The 9,441-nt window shown below is 48.5% G+C and overlaps 1 pseudogene; it reads left to right on the plus strand.

Moving 5' to 3' along the window:
- Nucleotides 1-226: 226 nt before the first annotated feature.
- Nucleotides 227-345, plus strand: LOC134981657 (5S ribosomal RNA; annotated as a pseudogene).
- The last annotated feature ends 9,096 nt before the right edge of the window (nucleotides 346-9,441 follow it).

Consider the following 9,441-nt stretch of genomic DNA (forward strand, 5'->3'; position numbering starts at 1 on the left):
TGGGACAATGCTAAAAACAGCAGTCAATGAGCATGCCTACATATCTGTATATGGAATACTTACGATATATCCCGGAGGTGGGGTCGGTTGCGCCGTGTCTAACGTAGAAAGCAGATCCACACACTTTATTCCTTATTCTTTATACCTTTTTTTCTTCTACTATCTATACCCTATTATCAAATTCTTATATAGGTGCACTCTCATTGGTATACAGATCACATATCTCCTCTACTATCATACCACGCTGCCAATGCCCGATCTCGTCCGATCTTGGAAGCCAAACAGCGTTGGGCTGGGTTAATACCTGGAGAGGAGACTTCCTGTGAATACCCGGTGTTGTAGAGTAGGAATCATTTTCCTCTTTATGTGAAATGTGACGCCAACAGCAGTATCACCACTGATCTTTCTTCTTTCATCTGCCAGTTTTTCCGAACTGCCGAATAGCATCAGGCCCTATCAACACTGTTATTATCAGTCATCATATACGTGTTTACCTTGCTAACTGGTGACCAGCAAAGTATATGGTATTGACCTAATTCTAGTGGTCCCACTTGAATATACAGATCACTATATTTTTTGACCACTCCTTGGTCCCATTAATACAGAATTTCTGTACTGGTCAGGAGAATTGGGTGTAAGACTACTATGTGTCTACAACCTTTCTAATCACCTCTTGTAAAAAATAGACCAGAACATTTTTAAAAAATTTCATAATTTTCTTCATTCACGTTTGGATCATATGTATGGGTAATTGTATTTTAATTTATATGAATAAACAGATGTTTTAAATATTTCCCCTTATATATATATGAGGAATTTTCCTTTATTGTACAAGAGTGCGCCCACACAAGAGCTTTCTTTCTTTCTCTCCCTTCACTAGTACATGTACTTTCTGGCTCTGGGCGCACCATCAACCAGGACTATATTTGAAAGAAATAATTTTTCTTTTCTTAATTTCAATCGTCCACATTTGGTCTTTTTCATCTATAAATGAATTAAATTGACCAGTGCCCGATCGTCCTTTGTTTTGTCACGATATACCCCGACTGTCGGGATTCCGTCTGTCAGTATCCTGGGAGCGGCATACCGTCAGCAGGCACAGCGAGTCCCCTTGTGGGCTCGCTGTGTTCGTCACACATCCAGTGTCAGACTGGGGCATGAAGGGCCCACTGGGGGAGATGCTGTTGTAGGGGCCTATGCTTAAGGGTGTGGCCAGGCTACACTGGGGCGTGGCCAGCCACCACAGAGGTTTGGCTAACCATTACAGAGGACATGTTCTGTGCCCCTTGGTAAATATATAATAAACCATATTCTTGTGAAGTATAATGTAACATATGTATAATGCATAATTGAAGTGCACTAGGATAGAGTCTGGAACCTGATCCCTAGAGGAAGAGGAGGGCCCACAGGCAGTGGGGCCCACCGGTGGTTTCCCCTGTTCCCCTGTGGGCCAGTCCGGCCCTGCATGCATCGGACCCGGTGTCGAGCGAAGTGGTGGCATGGACCCACCACCCGTGTGGGAATATGGGACGGTGGTCATGATTCCGAGTGCCCCCATTTAGCCGCCTGTTGGGATTCCGGTGTTGGGGAATCCTGAACGCCGGGATCCCGTCAGGAGATATATTAACCGCATACCCTATATACAGGTCTGCCAAGAGGCCTTGTACGAGAACCTCACCTCCTCCATCGAGGGAGTTTTTTTTATTTCATTTAAAATATTTATTTTATTAGTCAGTTGACATTATTGTCACCCAAAATTTCCTGTTGGCTTAGGGGCTAGTAGTAATCCGTCTCATACCTGTGCCCTTAGTTATCTCGTGGGTACTTGTCCCACACATGGCAATTACTTCAGACACTTATACATTTCTGGGAACTTCCTACAACATCTGTGGGGCAGATGTATTAACCTGGAGAAGGCATAAGGAAGTGATAAACCAGTGATATGTGCAATGTGATAAAGGTACCAGCCAATCAGCTCCAATATGTAAATTAACAGTTAGGATCTGATTGGCTGCTGCCTTTATCACCTTGCACATATCACTGGTTTATCACTTCCTTATGCCTTCTCCAGGTTAATACATCTGCCCCAATGCCCTGAGCATTCTCAGGGATATCGGAACATGGAAAGTGCATCTCTTTCAAAAATTTCAGGAACATAATAGTTTGTATGTGGCAGAGTATTAAGGTTGTGTAGTGGGGCTAATCATTTAGTATTGGTGGTATAGACCACAGGTTCTCAAACTCGGTCCCCAGGACCCCACATGGTTCATGTTTTGCAGATCACCTGTAGATTTTTAAAATGTGACAGTTGGTGATGCACAGTGCACCTGTTGGGTGACATGGAAAACGTGAACCGTGTGGGGTCCTGAGGACCGAGTTTGAGAAACACTGGTAGAGACTATAAATGTAAATGTGTATGTAGTATGTAGGCTGATGGGAGCTGTTAATGTAATGTGAGGTCTGTGCATGTAAATTTATCAGCAGATGGGGGGTGTTAATTTAATGTGGGGGCTCTGTTTAGCAAATGTGAAGACTAGTAATAAAATCTGAGGTTGTTGGGGGTATTCATATATTGTAGGGGATAATAATATAGGTCTACTAATTTATAGACAGGACTAATAGGGAGAGACCCCATTAATTAAATGTAAATGCTATTTAAGCAGGGACGTGCATTCAGGGCAGGCAGTGCCTCCCCTGTCATTCATGAGTAAAATAATACAAAGAAGATACTTATGACACATATTCTGTGTCATAAGTATCTGTTTTAGCCTCTTAATTGTTTTAATTATTTTTACCTTTGTTAAAAAGTTTAAATAGCGTTTTGGAGGCACCGCTCCTGGTGCCTCCCGCTGTCAATAGTAAAGGAGCAGATGCGTGGGGCGGGGCCAAATATTGGGCAGTAAAAGCCCATTCAAAAAATGAATTGAAAGCGGCACTAGTATAAGTGCCTGTTTGACAGGGGCGTGCTCTCATCCCATATGAAAGCACGCCCCTGTCACTAGGAAAGATGTGATTGGGCAGTGGCGGCTTTGGGGGAGACACCAAGGCAGGTATCCACCCTGTCATCTTCTTTTTTTCATATGTACATACCTATCTGTCCCCGCCCGCCCTCCAGTCCACTCCGCAGCCCGTACCGTTCACTGTGGTAGAGGAGGGCGCCGCCGGCCGGAGAAGTGGCTGAAGAGAAATTCCCCTGCGTGCGGCCAGAGAGCCCCCAGTCCCAGAGTCAGCCCGTGCAACTAGGAGGATATGTGGCCCCACTGAGAGGTGAGTGGGGAAGGGGAGGGGGAGGCGGCCGGCTGTGCCTGTGCCTCTTGGAGGCATGCCCCGTTTCCCCTGTGATGGGAGGGAGAAGGAGAGGGGGCTGCCTATGCCTGTGAGTGACTGCAGAAGGGGGGGGGGGATCTGCCTGTACAGTGTGAGGCATCCCCTGTGACTTCTGTGGTTAGTAGGCTGTCTGCGCTGCTGGGGTGCCTGATGGGATGGGGGGGGGGTTGTTTGAGGAGCCTGGCTGTATCCTGTCACCCACTACCTCCATCACCCACTATCTCCGTCACCCTGACCATGTCACCCACTACCTCCATCACCCACTACCTCCATCACCCTCACCATGTCACCCACTATCTCCCTGTCACCCTGACCATGTCACCCACTACCTCCATCACCCACTATCTCCGTCACCCTCACCATGTCACCCACTATCTCCCTGTCACCCTGACCATGTCACCCACTACCTCCATCACCCACTACCTCCATCACCCTCACCATGTCACCCACTATCTCCCTGTCACCCTGACCATGTCACCCACTACCTCCATCACCCACTATCTCCATCACCCTCACCATGTCACCCACTATCTCCCTGTCACCCTGACCATGTCACCCACTACCTCCATCACCCACTATCTCCGTCACCCTCACCATGTCACCCACTATCTCCCTGTTACCCTGACCATGTCACCCACTTCCTCCATTACCCACTATCTCCGTCACCCTCACCATGTCACCCACTATCTCCCTCTCACCCTCTATCTCCCTGTCACCCTGACCATGTCACCCACTACCTCCATCACCCACTACCTCCATCACCCTCACCATGTCACCCACTATCTCCCTGTCACCCTGACCATGTCACCCACTACCTCCATCACCCACTATCTCCGTCACCCTCACCATGTCACCCACTATCTCCCTGTCACCCTGACCATGTCACCCACTACCTCCATCACCCACTACCTCCATCACCCTCACCATGTCACCCACTATCTCCCTGTCACCCTGACCATGTCACCCACTACCTCCATCACCCACTATCTCCGTCACCCTCACCATGTCACCCACTATCTCCCTGTCACCCTGACCATGTCACCCACTACCTCCATCACCCACTAAATCCGTCACCCTCACCATGTCACCCACTATCTCCCTGTCACCCTGACCATGTCACCCACTTCCTCCATCACCCACTATCTCCGTCACCCTCACCATGTCACCCACTATCTCCCTCTCACCCTCCATCTCCCTGTCACCCTGACCATGTCACCTACTACCTCCATCACCCACTATCTCCCTGTCACCCTCACCATGTCACCCACTAATCCTGTCACCCTAACCATGTCACCCACTACCTCCATGACCCACTATCTCCCAGTCACCCTGTCCCAGTCACCCACTATCTCCAGTCACCCACTATGTCCCAGTCCTGTACCTTTCGCCCACCTCATTTTCATTGCCCATCTCTGGCCTACTCTGCCAGACTCTGTGGAAGCCCTGTACAACAAAATTACATTCATGACCTCCTCCCACTCCCTCCCCAGTCCCAAAGACTAGTTTTTATTTTATTTTATAAAAATGTACAATATATTAGCCACCTGCTCATCACAAGTTTGATGAGCAGGCAGGCTGCAGGCATTGGCGGCGGTGGCATCGGACTGGTACTGTATGCAAATTAGTGGTGGGGGGCCGGGGCATTTGATGGTGGGTGATTTTGTAATCCATTGGTGGGGGTGGTGTCCATTAGTGGCGGGGGTAGCGGGCATCAGGGAAGGTGACAGTAGTAGACATCGGTTCAGGGGCAGTAGTGAGCATTGGCTCGGCGGCGGTAGGGATCATCGGCGGGACTCGGCGGACATTATGGCTGTAGTGCCTCACCAGCCACTGACCTCACCGCACGCCACTGTATTTAAGAGCTGGCTACGGGAAGGAAGGGGCACCAAGATTATTAATTGTTGCAATTACATATTATTTTCAAACAGTGCTCTAATATTTCAGTATCCAGTCAGCAAGGTACAAGAGATCAGCGTAGTCTTTCATGTGTCCTGATTCTGGCCCCAACGTCCCAGTTTTGAGGGACTTTCCTGTAGGAAAGTCAGTAGGAATATCTTGCTTTATTCTAAATTTCCCAATATGCACAATGGGCATTCTGGCGCCAGTGCAATGTCTGACACAACCTAGTGCTCTGTGCTCCCTGTTTCCAGAGTGTGCTCTTGCTCCTTGTTCCTGTTGTTAATTGCAGCTCTGTTTTTCATAGTCTCCACCTGTCTAAGCTTACACGCTCCCTGCCCTGTACTGGAACCATGTAAGTCCAACTGCTGACGCCCCTCTGCTACAGTTTTCTCCGTCACCGCTCCAGTCTGCAAGGGGGTGATCCGGCTCCAGATTACGGTATACCGGTGTCCACGGTCTGCCAGAGATATTCCTTTGGATCATTAGTACCTGTGTCATTCTTCTTGTCTTCATTAGCCTCGTCGTAAAGTTTTAGCACTTCATGTGAAGGAACTTTATTCAACCAGCTAGCTTCCATCCCGGAGAGACCATCTACCAATTGGAACTCAGTTCAGAGGTCCCATGTGCAGTCGTCTCCTCAGTGGCAACTAAGAACTTTAACCCTCCAGGCCACTTCCATCCTGGAGAGTCCGTCTCCCAACCTCAACCCAGCTTGGAATCACCAGTCACAGCTAGAACATTACTGACAACTTTCAAACATGAATCATGTCCAAAGTCCCTATTCAATAATGCAATGTACTGCATGGAGGATGTGAGTACTTTGACTTCCTTAATTTTTAAATTTTACTGGGTTTTTAACACTGATAAAATAAATGCAACATTACAACAACAACAAGCCCTGGTTCAATGCCCAGCTCAGGCAACTTCGTCGAGCCAAAGAGGAGTCCTATAGCAGCGGTGACAGAGCACTATACAACCGTACTAGGAACTCTCTGACTAAAGGAATTAGGCTAGCAAAAAAGCGGTTCTCGGACAAGCTGACAAACGATCTCTCCACCAATGACCCCGTATCTGTATGGAAAGGAATGCAATCCATAACCAACTATAGGAAAACATCAAAGTCCACCGCCATGCACCAAGACCTTGCAGATGAACTGAACCACTTTTATTGCAGGTTCGCAAAAGAAGTCCCCTGCAACCCAAACAATCACCTCTACGATGCCCCGAACACCGACGGCCAACCCCTGGCACTGCAAGTCACCCAAGAAGAGGTGGATGCATTGTTCAAAAGGACCAAAACCAGGAAAGCTCCGGGTCCTGACGGAGTGTCACCATCTGCCCTAAGAGCATGTGCGGGTCAGCTCGCCCCCATATTCACCAAGATCTTCAATAAATCGCTGGAGCTACAGAAAGTCCCTTCCTGCCTCAAAAGGTCTACTATAGTCCCCAAGAAACCCACTATCACGAACCTGAACGACTACAGGCCGATAGCACTGACGTCTGTGGTCATGAAAACGTTCGAGCGTCTGGTTTTGAATCACCTGAAAACTGTGACTGGCCCCCAACTGGACCCCCTGCAGTTCGCCTATCGCTCGAATCGGTGTGTCGAGGATGCAGTCAACCTGGGCCTGCACTACATTCTACAGCACCTAGACATTCCCGGTACCTACGCGAGGGTCCTGTTTGTCGATTTCAGCTCGGCCTTCAATACAATCGTCCCCAGCATCCTCCACCCCAAATTACTTCGCCTAGGGGTCCCAGCAGCTACCTGTTCCTGGATAATAGACTTCCTGACAGATAGGACACAGGTGGTGAAAGCGGGGGAATTCACCTCTCAAGCGCGGTCCATCAGTACAGGGGCCCCTCAGGGCTGTGTCCTCTCACCCCTGCTCTTCTCCCTGTACACAAATGACTGTACCTCAGAGGCGCAATCAGTAAGGCTCATCAAATTCGCCGATGACACCACCGTCATCGGCCTCATCAAGGATGGGGATGAATCGGCCTATAGACAGGAAGTAGACCGGCTGGCCCAGTGGTGCATCCACAACAACCTTGACCTCAACCCCCTCAAAACTGTCGAGATGATAGTGGACTTCAGGAAGAAGTCATCTAGTGCACCTCCGCTAACGATTGCTGACAGTGTGGTATCGCTAGTGGACTCCTTCAAGTTTCTAGGGACCACAATCTCCAGGGACCTTAAATGGGGGTCCAACACTGACGCCACTGTTGGGAAAGCACAGCAGAGGTTGTTCTTCCTCAGGCAACTAAGGAAGTTCAACATCCCACAGAAGCTCCTGCTCCTCTTCTACTCCGCGATTGTGGAGTCGGTACTGTGCTCTTCGATACTCGTATGGTACAGCTCCGCCAGCGCGAGGGACATATGCAGGCTCCAAAAGGTGGTCAGAACCGCAGAGAAGATCATAGGGGCCGACCTTCCCTCAGTCCAGGACCTGTACTTGTCCAGAGCTAAAAAGCGGGCAATGAAGATAGTAAAAGACCAGCTACACCCCGGCCACAGCATGTTTAACTTGCTTCCTTCAGGCAGGCATTACAGGGCTGTCCCCGCCAGATCCACCAGAAGCCTCAAAAGTTTCTTTCCCCAAGCTGTCCGCCTGCTGAACTCCTGAACATTGACTGACTAGACGTACATGTAACTCACTTGTGTCCCTACGGTATACCTGTCTGTGTAACTTTACTTGCCCCCCCCCCCCCCCCACACACACACACACCTGCTTACCTGTTACCTACTTGGCTGTTGTATAGCAAACCGAAGACAAATTCCTAGTATACGTAAGTATACCTGGCCAATAAAGCTGATTCTGATTCTGATTCTGATAAAATGCATACAGTGCATCCGGAAAGTATTCACAGTGCTTCACTTTTTTCACATTTTTTTATGTTACAGCCTTATTCTAAAATGGAATAAATAAAATGTTCCCCCTCAAAATTCTACACACAATACCCCATAATGACAACGTCAAAAAAGTATTTGAGAGATTTTTGCTAATTTATTAAAAATAAAAAAACTAAGAAATCACATGTACATAAGTATTCACAGCCTTTGCCATGAAGCTCAAAATTGAGCTCAGGGCTTTCTAATTTCCACTGATCATCCTTGAGGTGTTCCTACAGCTTAATTGGAGTCCACCTGTGGTAAATTCAGTTGATAAGACATGATTTGGAAAGGCACACACCTGTCTATATAAGGTCCCACACTTGACACTGCATGTCTGAGCACAAACCAAGCATGAAGTCAAAGGAATTGTCTGTAGACCTCCAAGACAGGATTGTCTTGAGGCACAAATCTGGGGAAGGGTGCAGAAAAATATCTGCTGCTTTGAAGGTCCCAATGAGCACAGTGGCCTCCATAATCCATAAATGGAAGACGTTCGGAAACCACCAGGACTCTTCCTAGAGTTGGCCGGCCATCTTATCTGAGCGATCGAAGGAGAAGGGCCCTAGTCAGGGAGGTGACCAAGAACCAGATGGTCACTCTGTCAGAGCTACAGCATTCCTCTGTGGAGAGAGGAGAACCTTCCAGAAGGACAACCATCTCTGCAGCAATCCACCAGTCAGGCCTGTATGGTAGAGTGGCCAGATGGAAGCCACACCTTTGTAAAAAGCACATGGCAGCTTGCCAGGAGTTTGCCAAAATGCACCTGAAAGACTCTTAGACCATGAGAAACAAAATTCTCTGGTGTGATGAGACAAAGATTGAACTCTTCAGCGTGAATGCCAGGCGTCATGTTTGGTGGAAACCAGGCACCGCTCATCACCAGGCCAATACCATCCCTACAGTGAAGCGTGGTGGTGGTAGCATCATGCTGTGGGGATGTTTTTCAGTGGCAGGAACTGGGAGACTAGCCAGGATAGAGGGAAAGATGAATGCAGCAATGTACAGAGACAATATTGGATGAAAACCTACTCCAGAGCGCTCTTGACCTTAGACTGGGGCGACGGCTCATCTTTCAGCAGGACAACGACCCTAAGCACACAGCCAAGATATCAAAGGAGTGGCTTCAGGACAACTCTGTGAATGTCCTTGAGTGGCCTAGCCAGAGGCCAGACTTGAATCCGATTGAAAATGGCTGTGCACCGACGCTTCCCATCCAACCTGATGGAGCTCGAGAGGTGCTGCAAAGAGGAATGGGAAAAACTGCCCAAAGATAGGTGTGCCAAGCTTGTGGCATCATATTCCAAAAGACTTTAGGCTGT

This window comes from Pseudophryne corroboree, chromosome 12 (genome assembly GCF_028390025.1).
Source record: "Pseudophryne corroboree isolate aPseCor3 chromosome 12, aPseCor3.hap2, whole genome shotgun sequence".
Classification (NCBI taxonomy): Eukaryota; Metazoa; Chordata; class Amphibia; order Anura; family Myobatrachidae; genus Pseudophryne; species Pseudophryne corroboree.